This window comes from Vulpes vulpes, chromosome 1, assembly GCF_048418805.1.
Source record: "Vulpes vulpes isolate BD-2025 chromosome 1, VulVul3, whole genome shotgun sequence".
In the NCBI taxonomy this organism is placed as follows: domain Eukaryota; kingdom Metazoa; phylum Chordata; class Mammalia; order Carnivora; family Canidae; genus Vulpes; species Vulpes vulpes.
The window spans coordinates 30,718,367-30,744,752 of NC_132780.1; the positions used below are offsets into that span (position 1 = coordinate 30,718,367).

Consider the following 26,386-nt stretch of genomic DNA (forward strand, 5'->3'; position numbering starts at 1 on the left):
AAATGATATTTTATCCATATCTAATTCTAAGTGTGAGAATATTCTCATTCTAGATGACTGACCCCAGATTTTATTAAAGAAATATCCTCAAAGGACAAAAGAATAGCACAACAGTCCAGATTTAGTTGACACAAATTTTTTTTTGGCTCAATACCCCATGTCCTTAATTAAGCTCTCTAGTGATTTAATGGACAGTAAAGATTAATTAAGTAAAAGAATGCCTATTGAAATTCTACTTTTGTCATAGGTATTTGACCCTTGATTTTTTTGGAGCTTTTCAACCACTAGGAGACACAGATAAATAAAAGATGATATTAGAAAGGAGTAAGGCCATGACAGTGTAAATATACATGCACATGAAGAGGCATCACAAATCAGTCTGGGGAATTGGTGAAGACCAATGGTGGTTGACAAGCTGAAACTCTAGAGTCAGACTGGCTGGGTTTAATTCCCTACTGTATAATGAATGTAATTGTTGTATGACCTTGTGTACATTGGATCATCCCTCTAAACATCAGTTCCTTAATCTGAAAAATTAAGAAAATAGAAGCCCCTTTGTTAAGGAGGTTTAAGTGAGATTATATATTAAAGCATAGTGCCTCTGGATGGCAAATGCTCAACTTATGTTGGCTATTACTATTGACAGAAGAGGTGATGCTTGACAGGCCTTCGTAAATGAGTAGGAGTTTAAGAACAGGGCAGTGGAAGACAGCCTCTCAGGGAGAAACCATGACCTGAGATATAGACACAAGCACACAAAACAGTAACATTCCTGGATAAAAACAAATGGTTTGTACCTATTCTACTTGAATCAAATGGATGTCCTCACAGTTGGCATGTGAATATAACATAAAAGGCTTGCTACAAATATTTATGATCCACCTCTGGAATTCCTTCGGATAGATCCTTCCAGCACTAGTTGGTTTGGTTTCTGCTCTTCATCTAACCCTCAGGTTTGGATTGCTCCTGCAGACCTCATCGAGTGCTCCAGAGGACACAGCTCTTGGTATTTTCCCACTGGCTTCAGGAACTATAACCACATCTGAGATACACTTCACCACTGAACTCCCATCACCCTCCTGGGTACTCTCTAGCTTAGCCTGTCGCTGATCCTATACCACCAGACAGCGGGGAAGACTGGCCCATTTTCTAGAGAGATAGGCCCATGCCAAATCATAATGAGCATTGTGTGTTCCACTTAGGAATCTGCATAATACCCTAAAAACTCTGAAGAACCACTGAAGAAGTTTACATAGAGGAAAGATATAATCAGATGTCTATTTTAAGATCATTCTAGGGGCACCTGGGTGGCTTGGTCAGTTAAGCCTCTGACTTTGGCTCAGGTCATGATCTCAAACTCCTGAAATCAAGTCCTGTATCAGGAGTCTGCTTGTCTCTCTGCCCCTCCCTGGGCTCATGCTCTCTCTCTCTCTCAGATAAATAAATAAAATATTTTTAAAAAGATCATTCAGTAGCAGCTTCTACATCAGATAAAAGAAAATCCATTGGGAGAGTCTGTTCAAATAATCCCAGGGAGATGATACTGTTCTAAGACAATGGCAGCGGGGAAGAAGGAAAAACAGAGAGTATAAAGAGATAAAGGGTGAAGGAAACAATGTTCTGAATGGACTCTGTGACTCACTGGCTATAGGAGGTAAGTAATAGGAGTCTAAGATGACTACCAGATTTCTAGTTCAGGCAACTGGAAGGGTGGTGTTGCCATTCATCAAGAAAAGAATACAGGATAAAAAATTAAACTTGAGGATAAAAATAATAAGGTCAGATGCTGGATATTTTGAGTTGAAAGCATTTGTGGGACTCTAAGTAGAGATGCTTATTAGCAGAGAAGTCTGGGCCCCTTGAATATTCAGATTTTTAAATGAACGTGTGGAAAGGGACATGCTTTACAAAGATGATGATTCTTGTTTTCAGGTGAGGTATATACTATTACAAACAAGTAATTGTTCTGTTCTAAAAATTTGTGTCTGGTGGTTAGAGATGTATGATGGAATCCTGGAGCACCTGATTATCATTAGATTGACTGATTGAATCAGACCAACGTTTCAGCAATCAATCATATTCTTTACCTTTTGCTATATTAATAGGCATTTCTTTTAAAGCATTTTTGAAAAATCTGGATTCATCATTAATTTAGGAGGGCCCACCCATTTATTTGGGAAAAAAATTATTTGTGTTTAGTCAACTTATATGATCATCAGTATCCTAGAGGGGCAGCATGGTGAATGTAGGTCCTTGGCAGGGTGTGTATTCTGTCTCTGTAACATTGGAGAAATTATGACCTAGGAAAAATTATTTAAGCTCTCCATGCCTCATTTTCTCAATATTCAAAAATAGTAAATATAATAGTACCTATCTCTTAGGGTTGTTGTGAGGAGGAATGAATACACAGCTCAGTTATGGCAAAAGGAAAATCCTCAGTAAATATTAGCTATCATTATTATCCAAAATAATACAGCAAAACCCATTGGAAAGCATCTCTTCTCTCTACTGCATTGTTTTAGTTTCACTTAGGGTAAAATCATGTTGTGAACATAGGCATAAAACATTGCAAATTATATGCTGCATTGATTTTTTTTTTAACTGAGGCACCTGGTGGCCCAGCCAGTTAAGGGGTCTGCCTTCAGCTGTGGTCATGATCCCAGGGTGCTGGGATCAAGTGCCATATTGTGCTCCCTGCTCTTGGGGAGCCTGCTTCTCCCTTTCCCTCTGCCTGTTGCTTCCCCTGCTTTAAAGTAGAACATTCCTTGAAATTTAAAAGTTGCTAATCCTTTTATAGATCATTATAGATCAAACACTGAAGCTCAGAGAAATAAAGTGATTTCTTCAAAACAACACTGTAATAAAGCTAGTTCTATAACCCAAATTCAAGGTAAGTTGGGTAAACTCTTGGGATGCTATTGCCAGGAGAAAGTTGCCCAAATAATATGCAACTTTCTTTCTTTCTTTCTTTTTTTTTTTTTTTTTTTTTGCAACTTTCTTAATAGGAAGTGCAAGAGATTTTCAATCATTTTGGAGGTCATTGGGGGGAAGTTTAGGGTGGTCTGACACTAGTATCCCATTAATGTGAAAAGGAAGGTGTGTTTGGATGAGGAGGATAAGGACTCTTCTTCCTTTAAAAGTGACCAGCTGCAGGCTTCAGAACTGGAAAAGGCAGAAAAAAAACCTCCAATTATATAGCTTCCAAGTACATTTAAAAACCCACTTACAATTCATTAAGGTCCAGACCCATGAAGGAGAAATGCTACAGCACAAACAGAAATTAGAAATCAAGAGCCTTTTTTATACTCTGTGGAAGAAATTAATAAGACCAATACTTCAGTTTGTGGGGAATTATAAAATTAAAAGGATTCTAAAATATGAACATTAAGGAACAACATTTCCGAGGAGCAAAGTATTGAATTTTGTGGCTTTTTTAAAAAAATTATATTTCTAATGTTTTTTATATTTTATTTCTACAACCTTTCTAGGTTTTGACAAACTCACTATTGCTAATCGTCAAAGTGGTACTTAACTGTGTTCTCCCTTTTTTCAAATAAAAGTATATGAAGTGAGGTTTAAAATTTTTTTTGAGGAAACACAAAGTTTTACAATATTTTTCTTCTAAGTCTTAAAATTTCAGATTTGTGGAGTGCCTGGGTGCTCAGCTGGTTAAGCATCTGCCTTTGGCTCAGGTCATGATCCTGAGGTCCTGAGATTAAGCCCCACATCAGGCTCCCTGCTGGGCAGGGAGTCTACTTCCCCCTCTCCACCCCTTGTTTTCTCATGTTCTCTCTCTCTCTCAAATCAATAAATAAAACCTTTAAAAAAATTTCAGATTTGAATCTAGAAAAAAAAATTTAAACAGTGGGATACAAATTACGTTAGCAAACACAAAAACATCCTAACTAAATTCAAATTCATTTTTATCAGCCTTAAGTCCAAGATATCCAATGATATTTATCGTACATTGGTTTTCTCTGGATTAGCAGATGGTTAGGGCTGAGAGTGAGGGGAGCTACTCTTCCTTCTTTTGTTCATAAATTCATCACTATCCAATAACCACAGGGAAAAAGGATTCAGAGACTAAGATGAGCTGAAAAGTATAGAAAATATTAAAACAAAACCATACTCATCAATAATCACTGAAAATAATGATTACATAAAAAAAAAATGAAGATTTTACTTGACACCACAAAAGATTTTATATGATAATTTCTTTTGTCCAAGACCCCTGGCCCTCTATGTCTTCTTTGTCCTCTCTCTGTTTGTTTTCTTCTACCTAATTCACATTTTCATTGAGGGTGTAGCCTTGAGGTCTTGGTTTCACAGAGGGGTTTCAGATTATAATTCTCATCTCATGAGGTCCGAGGCTTTGTCTCCAGTCTCCAAGTGGCCATTAAATTGAAATTCTAGCTTACTAAGGAATGGTAGGTTTCTCTTTTCAACATTGGTTTACTTCTTTTTGATTGGGGCTTTTGTTCTTTCCTCAGTCTAAGAATTTCCCTTACTTTCTGGCCAGCTTAGCAATGCATTTAATAAGCTGTTTTAAAAACAAAAAAAAAAAATAAGCTGTTTTAAAATACTTTATCCAGAGTTTTTTAGGTGTTTAAGGATGTTTATTCAGCTTACTTGCCCCACTATACAATCAAACAATGGGAGAGAAAAATAGGCATAAATCTAAATGTAAAAGTATAATGTAAATTTGAAAAATAAATAAAATCTGGCTTGGAGTCTGCTTGGGAATCTCTTCCTCTCCCTCTGCCTCTCCTGATTGTTCTCTCTCTAAAATAAATAAATAACTCTTAAAAAGAAACAAAAGTTGTGAATCTCCACCCTTATCTCACATCCTATACAAAAACTAATTCGAAATTTGAGACAGAGCACATGAGAGAGAGAGAGAGAGAGAGAAAGAGAGAGAGAGAGGGCGAGCAGGAGCAAGAGCAAAGGGTGAGGGAGAAGCAGACTCCCCACTGAGCAGGAAGCCCGATGAGACTCCATTCCAGGTCCCTGAAATCATGACCTGAGCCCAAGGCAGATGCTTAACTGGCTGAGCCACCCAGGCACCCCTGAAAAAAAAACACTGTTAACAACTTTTAGCTTTAGTTCCTCTGGTAGTTCAAATTTAAATATCATCTATTGATATTCTACAATGAAAGATGAAAATTTTACCCTATTTTCTCTTTCTTCATCCTTTTTTTCTCCCTAACTCCAATTTTTCATGCCCTGCAAGAAATACTTGAGTATATATATTACATATAGTATATATACTCAAGTATCTCCAATTTTTATATATATACTAATTTATATATATATACTATATATACCAATTTATATATATACTATATATATATAGTATATACACTCAAGTATCTCAAGTATATATATATATATATGACTTACATCTAAACTGTGTTAAGAACTCTTATAACTCAGTAAGAAAAGAAGCAACTCAAAAGTAGACAAAACATCAACAGTCTTTTTTTAAAGATTTTTATTTATTTATTTATTTTTATTTATTTATGATAGTCACAGAGAGAGAGAGAGAGGCAGAGACACAGGCGGAGGGAGAAGCAGGGTCCATGCACCGGGAGCCTGATGTGGGATTCGATCCCGGGTCTCCAGGATCACGCCCTGGGCCAAAGGCAGGCGCCAAACCGCTGCGCCACCCAGGGATCCCCTCAACAGTCTTTTACAAAGAGGATACACAAATAGGCAGTAAGCACATGCAAAGATGCTCAACACGAGTAGTCACTAGGGAAAAAACAAATTAAAACCACAATGGAATTATTACTACATATCCATTAGAATAACTCAAATTGAAAAGATATTTTAATCCTTGCTAAAAGGGATGGTAAGGGTGCGGAGCAACTAGAACCTTCACACATTGCTGCTGTGCATACAAAATGATAAAGGCACTCTGGAAAGCATTCCAGCAATTTCTTATAAAGTAAAAACATACACTTATCATGACACAGAAATTTCACTTCTAGGTATCTACTGGAGTGAAAGGAAAACATCTGTCCGCAAGAACACTTATACACAAACACTCATAGAAGCATTATTCAAATGACAAAAATCAGAAAATGAATTGTAAATATGTCCATACAATAGAACACTACTCAGCAGTAAAAATAAATGAATTACTGATACACACAAAACATGGATGAATCTCAGAAATATCCTGACAAGTAAAAGAAGCCAGACCAAAAAGAAAAAAAAAGAACTCCAGAACTTTAAATATTGTATGTTTCCATTTATATGATATTCATTCTAGCAAAGGGAAAATATAGTGACAGCAGATCAAAGGTTTTCCTGGGGTTCGGTATAGGGGGTGAGAGAAGATTGATTGCAAAGAACCACAAGGGAACTTTTGATGGTGATAGAAACGTTCAATAGCTTGATTATGATCGTGGTCAAATGACTGCATGTGTTGCTAAAATGTACCTAATTGTATGCTTAATATGGTTGAATTTTATTCTATGTGAATTATACCTCAATAAAGCTGTTTTAGAAAAGGAACATGCATTTATTTCTGCCCTAAGATGGCATAATACTGAGTATGAATGTACCTTATAAATGTCTCTGTTAGCTGGAAAAATTGGTTAGAAGGAGGAGAAATTAAAAACCACAGTAGGTACAGGGGTAGATTCATTTCAAAATCCCGTCCTAATAAAGCTATTCTTGAGGATCAGTACTATCTATAGCCTGAAAGCAAATTGTGTAAGAGACATCATAGGTCCTTTGCCTTCTGTGTTCTGCCTTCAGAACTTCTTACTGCAAGTGGATAAATGGTTCTCTTATTTATTGCATTATTTCTTTATGGAATTACAGTGTGTTAATATCCTCTGAGTAGATCCAATGGCCTTTCTGAAGCCTTTTATGTGGCCAGATGGGAAGGGAATAGAACAATCTCCACTGGTCCAGTTTTTTTCTCTTTCCAAACATTAAAAAAAATCAAGATGCCCTTAAAATCCTTTTTTCTCCAGTTTCTCTAAGAGCGAGGTTAACAAAGCCCAGTAACACTCTTAGAGCTCTCCTGCTGCTACAGGGAGTGCAACAGAGGCTGTCACCATAAGGATTGACTCCTGGCTGAGAGCTGAGTCTTTCTCAAGAGGAATCTGACAATTAAGTGCAGAAGTTGCCCCTGGATCGCACCAAAGATTATCCCAGCTGGGGTTCTGGAAAGGGCTCCAGCGGAATATGGCCAAGGGGAAGCTCCTTTTGTGGCACAGATCTGAAACACCTTCTTGCCCTATGGGGCTGATCACAGCCCGATAACTACAAAGCAAATGCATCTTAGACTTATAGAGCTTTATGAGAGGCCAAAGTTTTTTTTTTTTTTTTTTTTTTTAAATTAAGTTTAGAAAGAGGCACAATTTGGGTCAACAAAACGGTGGCAGAGTTGAGGCTAAATTAAGCAGTGAAAATAAGATTATAGATGTGTGCACAAAACTTTGCCAAAGTGTTGCATTTCATTTGCTTTCCCTCCTTTGAAAGACCTTGTAGCACTGTTGTAAAATCAAATACGATTTTCTTCTTTTAGGCTATAGTTTTCAAAAATAACCATGTTCCCCATCAACGGGACTGTTGGGTGGAAGACCAGTCTAGAGAAGACGGCTCAACACAAGTGACCAGATTCTTAGTCTGATTTAAACCCTGAACTCTACAACTGTGTTGTTTAGGGAAAAGTATGTAATCTCTGTCTGTTTCCTTATGGAGGATAATCATAGTACCTACATAAAGAATTGTTAACAGGATTAGTTAAAATAATACGTTAAAAGCTGAGAATAGTACCTAGCACCTGGAAGATACTTGTATTAATTAGGATTCTTTTCAACTGGGAGACTGAAAACAAGGTGGCTGTGATTATTTTTCCTCCTGTGAAACACAGATAATACAGGGCAGTATAGTGGTCTCACAATCAGTAGGGACTTAGTTTCCCATTCTGTTATGGTCAGGTGCTTGGCTTGGTCCAAATTTGTGGCCCCCTAAACTAGGGGACCTGAGCAGCAGGATGGAGAAGGGGATGAAAGGAAAAAGAAGCAAAGCAAGCAAGGGGTCCTTAGATTTCTTAGAAGGGGTCCTAGGAACAGTTCTGCTTACATCCCACTGACCAGAACGAGTCCTCATCTAGCTTCAAGTGAAGCTGGAAAAGGAGGTCTGAAAGGTCATTTTATGGAAAGTGTCCAGCAAAAACAGAAGTTTTGTTAGGATAGAGGAAGGGGGAAAGATAACTAACAGTCTGTCCGGTGCTTCATAAATGCTAGCAACGATTATTACTTTGTTACCCAGAAAGCTCCCAGCTCAGTCTCCAGATCAGAGTTCTTCCAGCTTGTGTGGTTTCTCTATGGGTGTCTCTACCTGAATGGGCCATTGAAATTTGCATTTTCCCATTCTTTTTTCACCTTTCTAATGTTCTGCTCAGAGTAAGTGTAATACTGTCCTTTTCTTATATTTATGCTACACTCATAATCTTGAGATTATTTTCTAATTTATTCCTTGTTTTTCTTTTTCAACGAGTCTGTTACATAGTGAATTAATTATCTTCCCCCACCTTGCATTTCAATATTTGAACTCCTGACTCCTAGTACCTCAGAATGCTGTATTTGGGGACAGGCTCTTTCATTAAAATGAGTTCATTTGGGCAAGCCCTAATCCGATACGACTGGTGTCCCTATAAAGACAGGATTAGGACATAAACACACACAGAAGGAAGACTCCATGAGGACACAAGGAAGAGGTGGCCACCATCTACAAGCGAAGGAGAGGCCTCAGAAGAAACCAATCCTGCTGACACCTCGAGCTTGAACTTCTAACCTCCAGAATTTTGAGAAAATAAGTTTCTGTTACAGGCAATCAGTCTGTGTGTTATGGTGGCCCTCACAGAGGAATACATAGCTGTGATCTCATTTGGTGGCAAGAAAGTCCCAGGAGAAAATAGATCACACACAAGAAAGAGGGCAACTTTGAAGAGATTTGAAGTATAGAGGGCTTGGTGGGTGTAGGGGGGGCAACCAGATTATGCATCAACCTAGAGACCACTCAGGCTGTTTTCACCCCTAAACCCAAAGGTACAAGGGGAAGAAGGCTTTATCAGAATCTTCAGTAGAGGGGTGCAGCTATTTTGAAGCAACATTGTAGGTAGGGAAGCAGGGTAATAATATCAAGACCTTACCGTCCTCCTCCCTGATTCTAATCTCTGGCCATTGCTACCCACTCGTGGAAACCAGAAAGCATGGAATCCAATGAGGTGGTCTATGAAGGTCAGCCTTCTAGAAAGGAGGATAAAGAAGAGTAGAGAATGAGTGAATCTGGAGGAATAAAAGATACCTAGTACCAAGAGGAACATTGACTTTAGTTTTTGGTATCTTGCTTACTTCTTCATTCCCTATCTGCTCTGTTTGGCACCCCCTGCCCCCAAAGTGCCTGAGGTAATCCCTGAAGCATACATAGGATACCATCAATAAGTACTTGGGAACTGAGTATTTTTCATGCTCAGTAACTTTCATATATTGTCAGTTTTTCCCTTCTACCAGTTGTCAGAAGCTATCTCCCATTATTCTTAGTTACAGCGTTAATCCAAGCCTTAACTACAATTTACCTCTAAAACTATGACCTCCCTCATAGTTTCTTCTTGGTCCATTCTCCACAATGAAAAAAGACAAGCAGAGCAAATCAACTCACAAGCCATAATACTTTAAAAAAAATCCTAAGTTTATATTTTCTGGTTCCATTTTTTTTCCTTCTCTCACCTTTATATTGATTAATTTTTGTTGGCATCAGATTAAGAGTGTTTGCAGGGTTGAGTTTGCGTCGACTTCTTTTCCAAAAGTGTTAGAACTCCCAGCCTACCTTACCTGTTTCTGCCAGGTAAGCATTGTATCCTTTGAGGTCTACAATACACTTTTAGGATGTTTCTTTCTCAGAGATGGTTGCCCAATATAGTAGTGTGATTTTTTTTTTCAGGAAATGCTAATAAGCAATAATGTTTTGATTATACAACTAAGTTGACTTAAAAACATTCTTATGAAAATTTTTATTGGGATACTTTCCTAGTTTACAGAGAAACGGAGTCTGCCTCAGCAGTGTGAATGTCTACTCAGATAAAGCTCCATTTCAGATCTGTTTATTTATGCATCATTCAGTTCTGGCATCTCTATAGCTGGTTCCTTAGAAGCTGATGTATTTTCTGGCTTTTCCAGAAACACAGTGCTTTGTATTACATCATTGGGTCACTGAATCAGTACTGACTTGAAAGAAAATGACATGGTTATTTTATGCAATTTTACTTTTTATCTTTTTGATTTAATTTCAGGAAGAATTTAATCTTAAAAAAATTATTCACTTTCAAAAATAGGCATGTTTAGCCTTATGAAAAATCCCTTGTCAGATTTTTATATATAGTTTTAAATTATTCACATTCATATTTCTTGTCTTTCATCAATCTTCAACCAAATTGGTGTTCTTCCTTTAAGGGTTAGTTCTTGTGGGTGAAGAATGATATCACATTTAACAAGAAGTCTATAATTATTGTGTCACACATTTGAAGCTACAAATAGGGTATCCTGGCAATATAAATCCAACTGTCTTGATTTTTATGTGTAACTTTATAACTAAGTAAAGATTGTAGTGGCAAGTTAGGGTACTGAGTTCAAATACACTTAAGTCATCTCAAAATAATTTTTCTATTTCTCAATTACATTAGTTTTTTTCTCATCTTTATGAAACCAGTATTTGAAGTTTACTGTATTTTTGTTATCTCAGTGGGTTTCCATATTTTTTGGTTAATTAACACTCCCTCCACTTCTCATAGGAAGAAGAATAAATTAAGAGATGAATTGTGGGGGATCCCTGGGTGGCTCAGCAGTTTGGTGCCTGCCTTCCGCCCAGGGTGTGATCCTGGGGTCCTGGGATTGAGTCTCACATCAGGCTCCCTGTAAGGAGCCTGCTTCTCTCTCTCTGCCTGTGTCTCTGCCTCTCGCTCTCTCTCTCTGTGTATCTCTCATGAATAGATAAATAAAATCTTTTTTTTTTTTTTTAAAGAGATGAATTGTTTTAAATTCAGTTTTCCTGCTATATTTCAGGGCCATGTTCAGGAGTTATATATTTTTCAAGCTTCTCTGAAAATGCTGGTGATCTTAAAAAAAGGTTGACGTCAAAATATGAAAATAAAGCTTCAGATCAAGATGAGTAAATACTTAATTAGATGTCTACAAACTTACCATTATGTTGTTTGTACCTCAGTTCTTAGTTATGTATATTTTATGTGGTATATGAGTGCATTTTACTATGTTTGGTATGATGTGGGGCTGGAGGTGTCCAAAACCAAATTCTAGTAAGTACTTCTCTGATCTAGGAGTCTTAAAAATGACTTTAATCTCTTTTATGGGAGAAAATTCTAGATAAAATTTCAAACAGTGCTTGGAGGCAAGTTTTTTAAACATTCCACAGACCAATGTATATTTTTGTGTTTCCTGTCTCTCAAAATGAAAATGTTTCTAAGCAAAACAAAACAAAATATTTGGAAAAAATATCATGCACATAAATTCTCTTTTTAAAACAAAACAAAACAGCATTGAGGGGTGCCTGGGTGGCTCAGTCGGTTAAGTGTCTGCCTTCAGCTCAGGTCATGATCCCAGAGTCCTGGAAGCAAGCCTGGCATGATGCTCCCTGCTCAGCTGGGAGCCTGCTTCTCCCTCTCCTCCCCACTGGTGCTCTCTCTCACTATCTCTGTCTCTCTCAAATAAATACATAAGATCTCAAGAAAGAAAGAAAGAAAGAAAGAAAGAAAGAAAGAAAGAAAGAGAAAGAAAAGAAAGAAAAAGAAAGAAAGAAAAAGAAAGAAAGAACTTTTTTAAAAAAAGAAAAGAGGCATCAAGGGGGGCACCTGGGTGACTCAGAGGTTGAGTGTCTGCCTTTGGTTTAGGGCATAATCCTGGGGTCCTGCAGGGAGCCTGTGTCTCTGCCTCTCTCTCTCTCTCTGTCTTTCATGAATAAATAAATATTAAAAAATAACAAAAAATGGCATCAAGAGACACATTCATGTAATTAGAATAAGTGATCTAGTTTTTCCTTATTTAGTGGCTGAGGTAAGTTGGTAAAAAGTATTTACAAGGGTGAAAAAAATTCAGTTATATGCTTTAACTGTTGGCATAAGCATTAAAAAAACTATTTAAATGTAGGCTTTATGAGGTATTGTGATGTTGGTGGGGGGAGGGTGAGATACTTGACATGTTCCAGGGGGAAGATACTTTTAGTATATTTAAATAGGAATAATGGCCCTACAGGAACTTGGGAGATGTTTTTTTTTCCAGACTGTAACTTACATTAAAGGGAGAAAAAAAAAATAAAGGGAGAGAAAGAACCAACTTAAAAAGCATTTCTTTGTTAGTTAAAGAGTGGATCGAATAAAGTCACATTTTTGATAAAGAACTTTTGATAATAATTGAGTAAAAATAAAATACTTGTCAGCATACATTGGTGACATTAATTGCTGATGAAGTTAAAAGAATCTCTAACACAGTTCAAGTTCATTATCTTGTAAAAATATACCTATGGTTTGTAAAATTAAGAAATGTTGGTAGAAGTATATATTAAATTTAGTATTTACTCCACCCAAAATTTTTAATTCACAGAAGTCTTACAAGAACATATGTTTATTCCCCTATGTGCCATGTCTGAAAATCCATGAAAACTAGAGTTTTAGAATTGAGATCATTCACCGTTTAATCCTTGATTTACAAACCTTTTCTTGCACCTCCAGCAGCAGCGAGTCTTAACTGTTACTTAGAGAGTTTATATGACTTTCCCAACCTGGTCATAGAGTTAGCATTAAAATCTCTCAAATACTCCTAGTGTTACCTCAGAATAAGATTATATGATACCCAACACTTTTAAGATATTTCCATTCCAACAGGGAAATAGGAAAAAAAAATCTCTTTAATCATTTGGCATTCACTTAAGCCCTCAAAAGCAATTCCTTTGGTTTCTAGATGTATTCAGGATTGTAACGTGGCAGATCTTGTTTCTTTGAGCGGCAAATCAGCATTATCTACCGTATGGTCACATTTAACACATTTTTGAGAATTTGCCAAGGATAATTTTACTATCTATTACTTATCCTTTTCTCTGCAGTGTTAAATAAAATGTTAAGGAAAAAGTGGGTTCAGCTGGGTAGGTAATAAGTACATCTATTAGTGATTTCCAGGGTTTGGGGGCAGGTATTATTGACATATAATGCATATATAATGTGCACTCTATACAGTTTTGACAATTGTAACTACACATGGAAATACTACTGAAAACAAAATCTAGAACAGCAGTCTAATAGAAATTCTGCAAGGGAAATGTTCTGTAGCTGTATGGTCCAATTTGATAGCCACTAGTCAAATGTGGCTACAGAACACTTAAGATGCCACCAGTGTGAGGTACACTTGGATGCCTCAGTTGCTTAAGTGTCTGACTCTTGATTTTGGGTCAGGTCACAATTTCAGAATTGTGAGATCAATCTCTGTTGGGTTCTGCACTGGGTATGGAGTCTGTGTAAGATTCTCTCTCTTCCTCTGCCCGCCCTCCCCCCAAAATAAAGTTTGAGCAATGTCGCCAGTGTGACTGCCGAACTGAATTTCAAATTTTAATTTTTATTAATTGATAATTAGATTTTTCATAGCCATATGAGGCTAGTCACTACCAAGTTGGACAGTACAGAATTCTATCACTTTAGATTGTTCTCCTATGCACTGCACTGTTCTAGTCCATCCCATCTCATCATCTTGCCATCACTAAGGAATACTAAATACAGATTCGTTTTTCCCTGTCTTGGACTTTTTGTAAGTGGATTCATACAGTATGTCCTCTTTATGCTTGGCTTCTTTTGATAAAAATGTTTTTGAGATTCATCCACGTTGTTTTATGTATTATTAGCCAGTTCCTTTTAATGACTCAGTAGTATTTCATTGTATGAAGGTATCACAATTTGTTTTTCCATCCTCTTATAGACATTGGGCTGTTTTCAATTATATTTATTTTTTAAAAAGTATGTATGTATTTGATTGATTGACTGAGCATTGAGTGGGGAGAGGGGCAGAGGGAGGGAGAGACAATCTCCAGTAGACTCCATGCTGAGCACCGAGTCCCACACTGGGCTCGAAATCACAACCCTGAGATCATGACCTGAGCTGAAATCAAGAGTTGGATGCTTAACTTAGCCACCCAGGACCCCTCCAATTATTTGATTTTAATGTTGCAAATATTGTATTTGACATTCTGCATCCCTTTTTGAAGAGAAAAAGCTGTATGTGTGTATTTTGGTCTTGAGAAAAGTTAGTCAATGTAGGATTCTATTCTATTATCATCTTTCTGTGCCAGGGTAAAAATTCAATTCCTTTTTATATATAAGGATGGACATACTTCAGGATTGCTGAGTAAACATCTGGTTTGTATTACTTAAAACACAATTGGAAAGACCAATCCACCAGAAGAAAAAAATATCGCAATGTTTTTATTTTTAATTGGTTGCTATGTTTTTAAAACCAAAATATATTTTGGGTTAGGATGGGTAGATTTGGGGTTTCTCCAGAGAATAGTGGCAAATTATGTATAGTTTTGAGTTACCTTGGCCTTTACCAGTCCCTATCATGTTTTTAAAAAATATTTTATTTATTTGAGAGAGAGAGAGAGAGAGAGAGAGAGAGAGAGAAAGAGAGCATATGGGGGGAAGTAGCAGAGGAAGAGGGAGAAGCAGACTCCCCATTGAGCAGGGAGACAACGCTGGGCTGGATCCCAGGATCCCAAGATCATGACCCAACTGAGCCACCCAGGTGCCCCTCTATCATTTTTGATAATTTATATATCTTCAGAACTTCAGATCTAGTAAAGGCAATTGATAATCTAGTAGTCTAATTCCTCAGTGCACTGCATATCATAAGCACTCAATAAATACCGTTTGAAATGAAACTCTTCACATATGAGAATTATGACTTTAGGTATCCCTTAACTGAAGAAAATCAGATATTATAATCAAATGAAAAGTCTGAAACAGGAGTGGTTTCTGCTTCATACAAGGCTTCACCACAAATTCAGTGGTAAGCTGTGACAAACCAATGTGTTAATTTTCAAAACTCTCATACAGTTTTTCAGAGGTAAACCTGTCCCCATCAGTATTTTATCTTTTCGTAGGCAGCTTTTCATTTTACAAGCATTAATGTTAATTTACTAGTTCTTGAATATGCAGCAGATATCAATAGGAGGAAATAACCTAATGACAATATCGAAGAGGAAATTTACCCTTAAGAATGATTTATAATGTATTCATACATATTCGGGGCTTCATATTTTTCAAGTGGTGCAGATACAAACATGTTAAGTGATGTCTCTGCCAGTCAGTCCAAACTGAGAGCAGAAACAATCCAAGTTCAGAGGACACAGCATTCTAAATTCACAGATACTGACTTTGAGCATTTTACAGACAAGAACTATGTCTGGCCCATTGTAGGTACTCAACAAATAATCATTGCATTGACAGTTTACTGCATTTGTCAGGGAATGTAAAGTATTTTTTGGTTAGGTGTCTTTTCTTATTGAGCCTCGTGTGTATTGCTTGTAACAGGTGATAAATGCTAGACACTGCTGGGTCGGTTCTGTGACTTATGTAATTTATTTCTGAAATATATGTACAACATATGTGAAATTGCAACTGTGTTGAAAAATGACCAAAAAGCAGATCCTATTAGAACTGACTAGAGGCAAAGGCATTTCTGGATCCCTTCATAATTAGTTACCACATAAAACAATACATACATAATCCAGCATGTTTCTGAATCTAGAGCTTGAATTGGCGGCTTGGTTATTTGATTCAGTGTGGTGGTAACACTGAACATTTTTTTCTTTTTTCTTTTTTTTAAGATTTTATTTATTCATGAGAGACACAGAGGGAAAGGCAGAGACCTAGGCAGAGGGAGAAGCCGGCTCCCTACAGGGAGCCAGATGCGGGACTCATCCTAGGACCCCAGGATCCTGCTCTGAGCCAAAGGCAGATGCTCAACCACTGAGCCACCCAGGCGCCCCTGAAAATTTCTTATTACAATAACCTCATGATGGTGTTAGAAGTCCTACCATCAATTCTCCTAAAACAGGAAAAAAAAAAATATTCTAAAAATCCCAACGTTTTAAGAATTCAAGAAATTTGCCTATTCCTTTTCAGGAAAAGGCCAAATCAAGAAGTAGGTAAAAAGAAAAAAAAGAAAAAAAGTCTCTAAGCAGCTTATAAACCTAATGTTACAATGTCCTCACATAAAGGTCATACACTACAGTTTTTCTAAGAGTTCCTCAAAGTACCTATTTATACTCTTGGGACGCAGTTGTGCACAAGCTTCATTATGTGGTTTTCTCGCCTGCAGATTGAAAGCAGTCAATTAAAAGGGTGGGGAGGACCCGAGAACTGTGCTCCCTGACAGCAGTTGAGAAAGCACGAGCTGACAGCCAGGGAAGGGACAGACAAAACTGTAGCAAGCAATGCAGCTTAAAAAAAAAAAAAAAAAAAAAAAAAAAAAAAAAGCAAAGCTATTCAGTGCTGTGTGGTGCGAGCAAACTGCCCTGCGCACCAACACGAGAATAGAAGACTTGCATCTGTCAGTGCAATGAAATGAATATTCATACTGATTGCCAGTTTTCACGCAGCTGGAACGCATACCTGATTTTCCACGTGCACGTCCAAACTATTATTATTCCCCATCTGGAGACTTTTAAGGACTGTTGGTCTCCGCATTGCCATTTGCCTTACAGCCTAAAAGGGTCCCGGTGGGTCACGAAACCCTCGAGCTTCAGCACTGCGCCCACCACTGCTCCCCGATTCCATTTACAACCCAGTAGGGTGAACCTCCGTGGGGGCGTTATCCGATCCCCGACGGCAACATTTACTTGCTTCGACCTATTGTTTAAACAGTGGCTTCCTAAAATACCCTGCTCTAAAAATTCCGCGACACAGAGCCGTAAAATGAAACCGCTGTTAGGACGCTGTGCCCGGTTCCCCTACCAGAGGAGGCTGTGTGGTACCCAACCGCGGTGCGGGCGGATTAAATGAGATGATGTGTGTAAAACACTAAGCGCGATGTCCGGGGCAGCGGGGAGAGCTCGGTGATGGTCGCTACGATGATTTTAGTCCTGGGAACTTGTGTCGGCCCAAATCCCTCATTTTGCAGGTGCAAAAATTAAGCCTCCCGCGAACGGGCTTCCTTAGGCTTCTAAGGTTATTGTCTCGGGTAAGCGGCTTAGCCGGCGGTGCTGGCGGCCGGGCAGCGGCAGCGGCAGGGCCGCGGCGGGCTCGGGGCGGACCGCGACGCTGGGACCGCGCGAGTCGGGAGCGCGGGCGCGAGCACACCCGTCGCCGAGGAAGCCATTCGTCCACACAGCCGGGAACTCGAGACCCCAGACCGCGCCGGGGGTCCTCGGGGCCCGCGGCCGGGCAGGTGCCGGACCCCGCTCCGGCCGACTTGGAAGAGGGGAGAGCGCCTGACTTCGGGGGCGGGGCGGGGCGGGGCGGAGGGGGGCCGCGAGCCGGCCCAGGCAGGTGGGAGTCGCCGCACCCCCAGCGCCCGCCGCCCAGCGCGCCGCCAGGCACCGGCCCTTCCTCCCGCGGGCAGGGGGGAAGCCGCGGCCCTCGGCGCGCGCCGGACCCCCCCGCCCCCGCCCCCGCCCCCGCGCGGCCCGGGGCTCGCCGGCCCCTAAGATGGCGGCCGAGACGCTCGCTCGCACGCCGCCGCCCGCGCTGCTCCGGGCCCGCAGGAGGCGGGAGCCGCGGGCCGGGCGGCGGGCGCAGGCGGGCGCAGGCGGGCGCGGGCGGCTCGGACTCTGCAGGCCGCCGCGGGCCCCACAGCTTCGCAGCGCCCCGAACACGCTGGAAGCCAGGAGGCGGATGCAACTGGGAACACCTCCACCTCCGGCGCCTCAGAAACGGAGGAGGGAAAAAAAAAAAAAAAAAAAGCCAGGAAAATGGGGAGAGAAAAAAAAAAAAAAAAGGCGAGAGAACGGCGGCACATCCGGGACTCTCCACCCGCCCCGCCCCGGAAATGACGTTTCAGGCCGGGAACGGGGGAGGAGACCGCTCTTCAAAGTGGATTCCTTGCCCGCCGCAGCTGGTCTCCCCACAAAGTGTCAGGAATCGCCCTCCACACCCCCCCCTCCCGCGTTCCTCGCTACCCTGTCGCGGCTCTGGGGCTTCTCCGCACAAAGCCGGCTGCTGGGACCGGCGGCCGTCGCCTCGCAGACAGTACCCCTGGCACCCCCATCCACCCCCGGAGTCCCCCCGCTGCGTCGTCGGCGCGTGCAGTAAGCGTCCCTCCGAGGGGACTGTGGGGCGACTCGGCCCCCGGCCGGCCTGCGCGCAGCTCGCCGGCGTCCTTCCTCGGAACCCCGCCTCGCACTCCCCGGGCCCCCCCTCGGCCCCCCCGGGCCCCCCCTCCGCTGCGCCGGCCGAGGCCCGGGGCTGTCCGTCACGGGGCTGAGCCCGCCCCTTCCGGCGGCTCGCCGGGCCCGCCTCCTCCCCTCTTCCCTCCCCACCCCTCCCCGTGCGAGTGTCTCCCTCTCCCTCTCGCTCCCTCTCTCTCTCCCTCTCTCTCTCTCTTTTGTGAGTTATAGCAACCGTTGCCTTGTGAATCAAGCGCCATAGTCACCGTAGTCCTGGCGACTGTTACCCATCAACAACAACTACTCCTCTCCTCCTCCTCCTCCTCTTCCTCCTCCTCCTCCCCACCACCACCATCTCCATCACCCACCAACAACACCACAATAATCCACAGCCAAGGTGAATATTCTTCGGTCTCTACCTGTGTGTGGGAGCGTGTGGCGGCGTGTGGACGCGTGTGTCCGTGCGTGTGTGTGTGTGTGTGTGTCCGTGTGCGCGAGCCGAGCGTGGCTGTGCGGGGGTCTCACTCCTGACACCGGGGGCCGCCGCCGCCGCCGCCGCGCCGCCGCCGCCGCCGCCGCCGCCGCCGCCGCCGAGGGGCTCGGAGCTCGGAGCTCGGAGCTCGGAGCTCGGAGCTCGGAGCCCGGCGTGTTTACAATGGACCGAGCGCGCCGCGGCGGGCTCGGGGGTGTGGGCGCCGCGCAGCCCCGGCGGCCCTGGGCGGCCGCCGCGCTTCAGGGATGGAGCGGGAGCGCCGGGGGCTGCGAGCCGAGCGGGAGAGGGAGCCACGCGTCCCCGCCGCCGATGGGGGAGCTCTCCCCTAGGTCTGCCTCCGAGGAGGAGGGTCAGGTGAAGCGGCCAGCCTGGCTTTCTTTCTTCCTTTTAATTTCCTTCTTTTCCGAAGCTGCTGGTTTCCTGCTTCTCCCCAAACCGAAATAGCAGCGGGTGTCGGGGGCGGCCGGGGGGGAAGGGGGGGCGGCGCAGGGGGGGGCCCAAGAGGTGGTGGTGTTTTGTTGTTGTTGTTGTTGTTGTTGTTCACTTGTGGGGCCTTGTGAGGGGTTTTGTTATTTTTATCCTCGTACAACGGTGAACTTTTTTTTCCCCCACCGCCTATTTTCTTCCTTGTTGCCCCTCTTTGCCTGGTGCTCAAAGGGGCTCCCCTGCTTTTTGGCCATCATCAGCTGCACGGTTTCTGGTTTTTTTTTTTTTTTCTTTTTCTTTTAAAACTGTGTTTTCTTTGTGCTGCAAACAGTCTTAATATCCATTCAGCACTCTTCCCTCCTCGCCCCCCCACCCTTCTCCCCCCCCCCCCCCCCCACCCCTTGCACACACACTGAAACCAGGGGCCTCTGCGCTGGGCTCTTTGCTGCACTGGGAAAGAGATTTTTTTTTTTTTTTTTAAAACAAGTCTCTCTTCTGTCTTTCTTTTTTGGGGTGTGTGTGTGTGTGTGTGTGTGTGTGCGCGCGCGGCGCGTGTGTGCTTGTGATTTAAACCAGATGCAGGGCATCTGTGATACTTGGGTTAGTAGTTATTGACAGTGCTTTATCTTTCATGTGCAGATGGGAGGGGTAGTAGTGAGGTTCCATTTCACTTTGATGAACCTCCTTCCCCACCGTGGAGTGTTAACAATTTTCATTGTGGTTAGGAGACTCTGTGTGTGAGAAAACAGGGAAAGGACCTAAGGAAGCTTTGTGAGAACTCAGTGTACAATGTTATTTTGTGACAGTTGTAAGACTTTAAAGAGTTTTTTTTTTTTTTCTCCTTTCCCTCCTCCTCCTTCTTCTTCATCTTCTCTGTTCCTTTTCCTTTGAGAGTTGAAATTGAAGTCAAGTTGTTCATAAAGAATGTATGAAGCTTCTCAACTTGAAACGTGTGTATATTTCACTTTCTTTGTGGTTGTTAAGATCCAGGCATGTGTGTACTTAACATATTCTTTTTTGTTTACTTTCGAGTTTTCTTTGGACAGTCACTTAAACCTGCTGACGGGAGAGAACTTTTTTTTTTTCTCCTTTCAAGTCTGTCTTTTAAAAATCTATTTTTCTCTCTAGATTTGAATACTTATCAGTCCTCAAGTAGTAGGGCTCTTGGCTAGAGGTAACCCAATTTTACAGATCCTGTAAATTTGTTCATTTTTCAGCCTAACGTTTAATTAGTAGATTATTGGTAAAGAGTTTGATAATGAATGTGTGCTAAAACAGATATAACGTGCTATTATTATATTTGCACATATTGAAGTTTCCAATTTGGAATTTTAAAATACGTATTTAAACAGTCTTCTTTCTCACAGCAAACACGTATTGATTTACCTAACAGAGCAGCCTGCGAATAATGTGACAGTATTAATTATTCTTGAGATTGTCAGTGAGCAGGCTGGGTAATTGTAACGCTCTTAAAGCTAATATTTTGTAAAATAAGAGTTGGGGTTTTTAAAAAACTTTTCCTCTTTTGATTCATTTCCTTGTGATTGCTGTTTTAACTGGGGGTGGAAGAAATCTTTCTCAGACCACTCAGATTTCTTTATATTTATTTCCCAACCTGGGTTCCATGCAAATCCCTAATACTAACTTGTATTTTTTTTTCTTTTTTTTTTTTCTGTTCAGATGAGTGTCAAATGCCTGAACACTTTTGGATGGTGAAGCTCCTGGGTCCTATAAACTCTCTCTGAAGTTAATAGGAGTTTTACTGTCTTAAGACAGTTTCAGACCTTATGCCACTTTCATAATAGGTTTTCAGCTGAGTAGATTATATGCTATAATGTTATGGATTAATATTTTTATTTGCAGTGTCCAAGAACTTTTTTGTGGCATTTTACTTGTTACAGTTATCTCAAGTTTTCTGTAGTTTAGAATTTTCATTCACAAGTTGGTTTGAGAGGAGAACTTAAATTGAATTCTATTACCCATTTTTAAAAGCACAGAGGTGATATGAAAGTTGCCATTAGAAATGCTTTGGGCTCAAATATGTCAGCATTACTTATATGAATTGAGTAAATAGTCACCAGAAATACTAACATAATGATGAGTTTTAAAATTTAACACGGGGTTGAATACTTAGTTAGCATTTAGTGTCTTCATCCTGTGATCTTTTTCCTAGGAAGGACTATATTATGTATTGGCATTCACCTATGTTCTCAGCTTTTAGACTAATTAAAATCTGTGAAAGTGACCATGCTTTAAAATGAAGAGTATTAAGTAGGAGTTACTTATAACTTGTTTTGAATAGCTAAATATCTGTGATTCATTGTATGTCATAATGCCTCTCTCAGTCTTTTGAGATTGTTTTGCCTGTGAATTTCATTAAATGGCGTAGGCATATTTATGTAGTACATTTACATGCATAATATAGTAAACTAAAATGCATTCCTAAAGTGCATTTTTCTACAATGTTTTCGTTATATGTGGTAGTTATGCCTAATTTAAAAAATAACGTTATTTCTCTAGTATTCAGATAATCTTGTACCCAGGTACTCAAAAGGTTTATAGAGTATAAATTTAACGTGTTTTAACCATAAACAAATATTTTGTATCCTAAACAAATTCAATGTGGTAAATGTTTTACCAGTTAAAAAAATGAATGAATCAGTAGTCAAGATAGATTCAGTGTATTATGTAAATGATGTTACTTATTGGTAACATTGTTTATTCTTGAGAAAGCTGATGTTGTGAGTGCTTTTTTCTAAACTTCCGACTGTGGAGTATGCTTTTGCTGTTCAAATTCTAAGGTGTAAAAGAGTGTGTGTGTGTGTGTATATGTGTGTGTGTGCCTTAAAAGGGTGAATGTAGCATCATGTGTATGAGAAGAGTTAAAAAAAAAAAATCTTTCCTGAACAGGCTAATGGGAATGTTACTTTGTTCTTGTTATGTATAGTGAGATTGTGTTACAAGAAATGAGAATACAAAAGTAAGCTTTTAAAATTGTGAAGAGTCTTCAAGGAAGTAAACCTTTAAATTAAAAAGAGTCTACTAGTGGTTTGTGTGTTTGCTTTTATGCTGAGCATTAGACAAAAATGCTCTGCATCCAATTACTTAAAAAAACCAACTTAGTTTCCCTGATGGAATCATTTGTTGTTAACTGTTCGGTATAGATTCCCAGTGGCCATGGACAAACAAGATTTTAAATTCCTCTCTGTTCACAGGTGCATAGTGTTCCTCTATTTTGGAAATCCAAGATTAAGTGGATTTGACTAAATCTAGCTTGTTAGGGGACAGATGGCTGCTTTAAACAGGTGTCACTTTCATTTCTAGTGCATTGTGTTGGGACTTCCAGTGGTTCACAAAAGGGCTGTCTGAAGCAGGTGGCATCCTTTGCTTTTGTCCTTAGTAAAATATACTTTTGGAGTTAATTATTTTCCTAGGAAGTTCTTTTTTTTTTTTTTTTTTAAAGTAGAAGTTTGAACTATTCAAATTAAGATTCATAATTTAATTAACATGACTTATTTCTGGTTATCACTCTGTTTTCAAGCTGTAAAAGTTGCAAATCCTTTCACAAAACACTTACAAAGTCTTAAAAGTAGTGGTAAATTCCCTTTGATCCAGAAAAAGTACTTAGGAGCACTTTATACAATCAATCAAAATGATTTGAAGCAAAAAGCCAAGGAATATTTAAATAAAGTGAAATTTGGTTAACATAACAACTTAACCTTTTAAAGAATTTTTTGACAGCATTATTTTAATTTGAATAAGTGTTAGAAACCAGTATTGTTTTTGTTTGTTCATCATTTTAAATATTTTCAAACTGAAACATTTTCCTAACCTACTTCGATCGTTACTATAACATTTCTAGTGGTCTTTTTAAATGAAAATTGTTTTTAAGCATTGATGTTTAAAAATATGTATTGGAGTGAATAAAGGAGTGTCAACCTATTGATTTCTAAGGTTCATTTTTACTTTGATTCTATCCTTTTTTTGTGGGAATTTTATACATCTTATAACAGATGCACCAGAGGGTGCTGTGCTGTTTGCAACATGAGATTATCATCACTGAAAATGTGAACTGATTAGAACTTTTATTTAAAGAAAAAAATTTAATTATATATGCATTCAAGCGTATAATAGCCTTATTTCTATTGAGTCTAAATTTAATATGCTGTCTTAATTGGCAGTTTTGTACCAAAGCCTTTCTCTGTCCTTGTATAATATATATTAGCACAACATAAAATAATATCAAGATTGATATCTTTGGCATGGTTTGGATCTCAGCGTTAGTCCTTTAGATATATACGTTGATCATCTTTCTATGTAGGTATGTCAATCTCTGCCTCCAAAATTTAGGTTAACCTGAGAATCATGCTATTTTGGCAGTATGGCTCTGTACTCTATAAACTGGGTATTGTTGGCACATATTGATATATTGCATGTTCTTAAAATATTTTTATATGGCATAATATGCTTTTATAGTATGATTTTTAGAAACTACCTCAAAAATATAAGTGGTAATAATGGTTGCCAGGCTAATTAAATCAACAACAATAATAATAGTTAAAAATTATCTGGAGAATTCAGTCCCCACTTGATGCTGCTGGAGTAGTCTTATTTGAATATTTAATTTGGCTCTATTATCTGAAAAGTTTTAGATTCTTTGCCTTACTCTGTGCCATAGACCTTAAACTAGAAGTGTTGGTTACTGTTTTCTGTATCTGAATATTTGTTTAGTGTGATTTTTTTTTTTTTTTTTTTTTAGGGCAACTATTGAATCCAATCTCTTGGGCTCTTTTTGCATCTTACCTTTTTTAGCATTTTATACTCTAAAAGACAAATACCGAACCAGCAGTAGTCATTGTCTTTCTCAAGTAAGTTTAGGAAGATATATAAGTTTTTTCTCCAGATAACAGATTTATGGATTGATTTATCTATACTGTTATCCCACATTAAACTACGGTCAGCAAAATGTGAAATTTTTTAACGTACCTTTATAAGACATGTGTTGGAATGTCACAGGATTAGAGACATCATAGAGAATAACTTTTTAAACCCTAGTTTTGTTAAAATTGGCTAGGCATTTTTCTTTTACATTGTAGTCTTAGAGTTTACTGGTTAGTTTCTGCCAGTAAGATTTTTAAAGTGTGTTTTATGAGATTGTTTCAGAAGTTTCATAGTTCGTTTTTTTTAAGACTTTATTTATTTAATCATGAGAGACACAGAGAGAGACAGAGACATAGGCAGAGGGAGAAGCAGGCTCCCCATGGGGAGCCTGGTGTGGGACTCCATCCCAGGACTCTGGGATCACACCCTGAGCCAAAAGGCAGATGCTCAACCACTGAGCTACCCAGGTGCCCCCTGAAATTTTATATTTTATATCAAGGTACAGGATGTACTTAATGAAAACAAATCAGTTAAAAATTGAAATCTATAGAGAGTACCAAATAGGTACATGTTTTGTTCTTTAAATGGAGTGATGGGATAAGGATAAGTGTCTTGGTTAAGGACACCGGCTTTAGGGTAGATTTCAGATGATCTTTTTAGCTGAGGGACCTTGTATAAGTTATTGAACCCAGTTTTCTCATCTGAAAAGTAGGATCCATTGTTGCCTGCCTTACAGGGTTTTGGAAGATTGATGATAATTCATGTAATGTGCTTTGCTCAGTATTTGGTACAGAATATATGCTCAATGCATATGTTGATTCTTACTATAAGGGAATACTTTTCAAATCTTTTTGCCATCTAAGAGTTCTTTTTAACATGTTCCTGATCATCTCAGCGGGCCCTAAGTTTTCAAAGATTTTCTACACTCAGTAAATAACTATTCTCTCCTCTCCCACCTTTAAAAATAAATCAAAGACAGGAAGCTGCCAACCACAGGTTTGGATTACTATTTGATAACCTGTCTTGTTATTATACTGAATTAGTAGCATATTAGCCCAAAGCTTTTTTAGTTTTACTCTGCTTCCTTGTTATAATGGCATCCTCTTACTGCATTTGGACAAATCTCCCAGTCCAGGGATCTCAGACTGAGAGCTAATAATGCAACATTTCATAAACTCTTACAATTCCCATTGTCCATTTTGTTGTCCAATTTATATTTTCCTTTTTACATCGGTTATACATGAATTCATTTGAAAACATTTTGTGCCCTTTTTATAGACTTATAAAGTTATATAAAATGTAGTCATTAATATATAATGACAATAAATAGCTGTATAAAGATGAGTTCATCCAGGAATTATTCTGCAATTTTATAACATACTGCTTGGAATTGTTATCTTACTAAGGGTAGAAAAATGTGTGAGGTCACCACTTATATACCTGTAGCAATAAGTAATTTTGGAATAATTTGCCAACCCCAGTCTTGAGGTATAAAGTAATCTTAGAATGTTGTGCAGTAAAACGTAATGTGAAATTATAGAGGAAAAATGTCATCTTTAGTGCTCTTTCTTTGGCTCTCAACGATGTTTAAAGAAACAGTTGGCTGCTCTGCTGTCTCTAATGTTGCTATCTAGTAATTTGCTATATATCTTTTTTCCTAAGCATTTTGACTGAGACTGATTCCCCCCCCCCCCCTCCCCCATTTTAGAGTTATTTAGATAGTCCTGATCTTTCTCAAACTGGAGATGTGATTTATACATCCCGGTGGAAAGCTGACTCAATCCTGCGTGTCATCTTGTTTTGCTGAAGCATTTGTGTAATGCACAAGTTTTCTGCTTGCCTTCCTCATCTTACCTGTCCTCCTCCCTCCTCCTGCTAAGTAATTATATTACTCCTTTTACATTGGTTTTATAGACAATTAGCCCCAATATATGAAGCAGGCAGACTCTCAGCTCAGCCATCTCCTCTGTTGCTTTTTTTCCAGTGATGTTCACACACGTTTTAAGAGGAACTTTAGGGTAAAAGCCAGGGAACGTGACTTAGATGGCAAGGTTATGCCGTCATTATTTTCTTACAGGTTCTATCTATATGCCCTCCTGAACAAATACATATCCTTGTTCCACTAATGATGTAACCTGAGCATGATTTTGCTTTGGGAGGCTCCCATCCTTGTTCTGGCTATGC

At 39.7% G+C, this 26,386-nt stretch overlaps 2 long non-coding RNA genes across 5 annotated transcripts in view; one reads left to right on the forward strand and one right to left on the reverse strand.

The window, feature by feature from the left end:
• The window catches only part of LOC140599382 (uncharacterized), a 31,671-nt gene extending 12,682 nt beyond the window's left edge, over positions 1–18,989 (reverse strand). For all 4 annotated transcript variants that reach the window (XR_012002206.1, XR_012002207.1, XR_012002209.1 and 1 more), the window contains exon 1: positions 18,822–18,989. This is a non-coding gene — a long non-coding RNA (uncharacterized lncRNA). The remainder of the gene's footprint in view (positions 1–18,821) is intronic.
• The window catches only part of LOC140599385 (uncharacterized), a 143,295-nt gene continuing 135,033 nt past the window's right edge, over positions 18,125–26,386 (forward strand). The window contains exon 1 of the long non-coding RNA XR_012002210.1: positions 18,125–18,799. This is a non-coding gene — a long non-coding RNA (uncharacterized lncRNA). The remainder of the gene's footprint in view (positions 18,800–26,386) is intronic.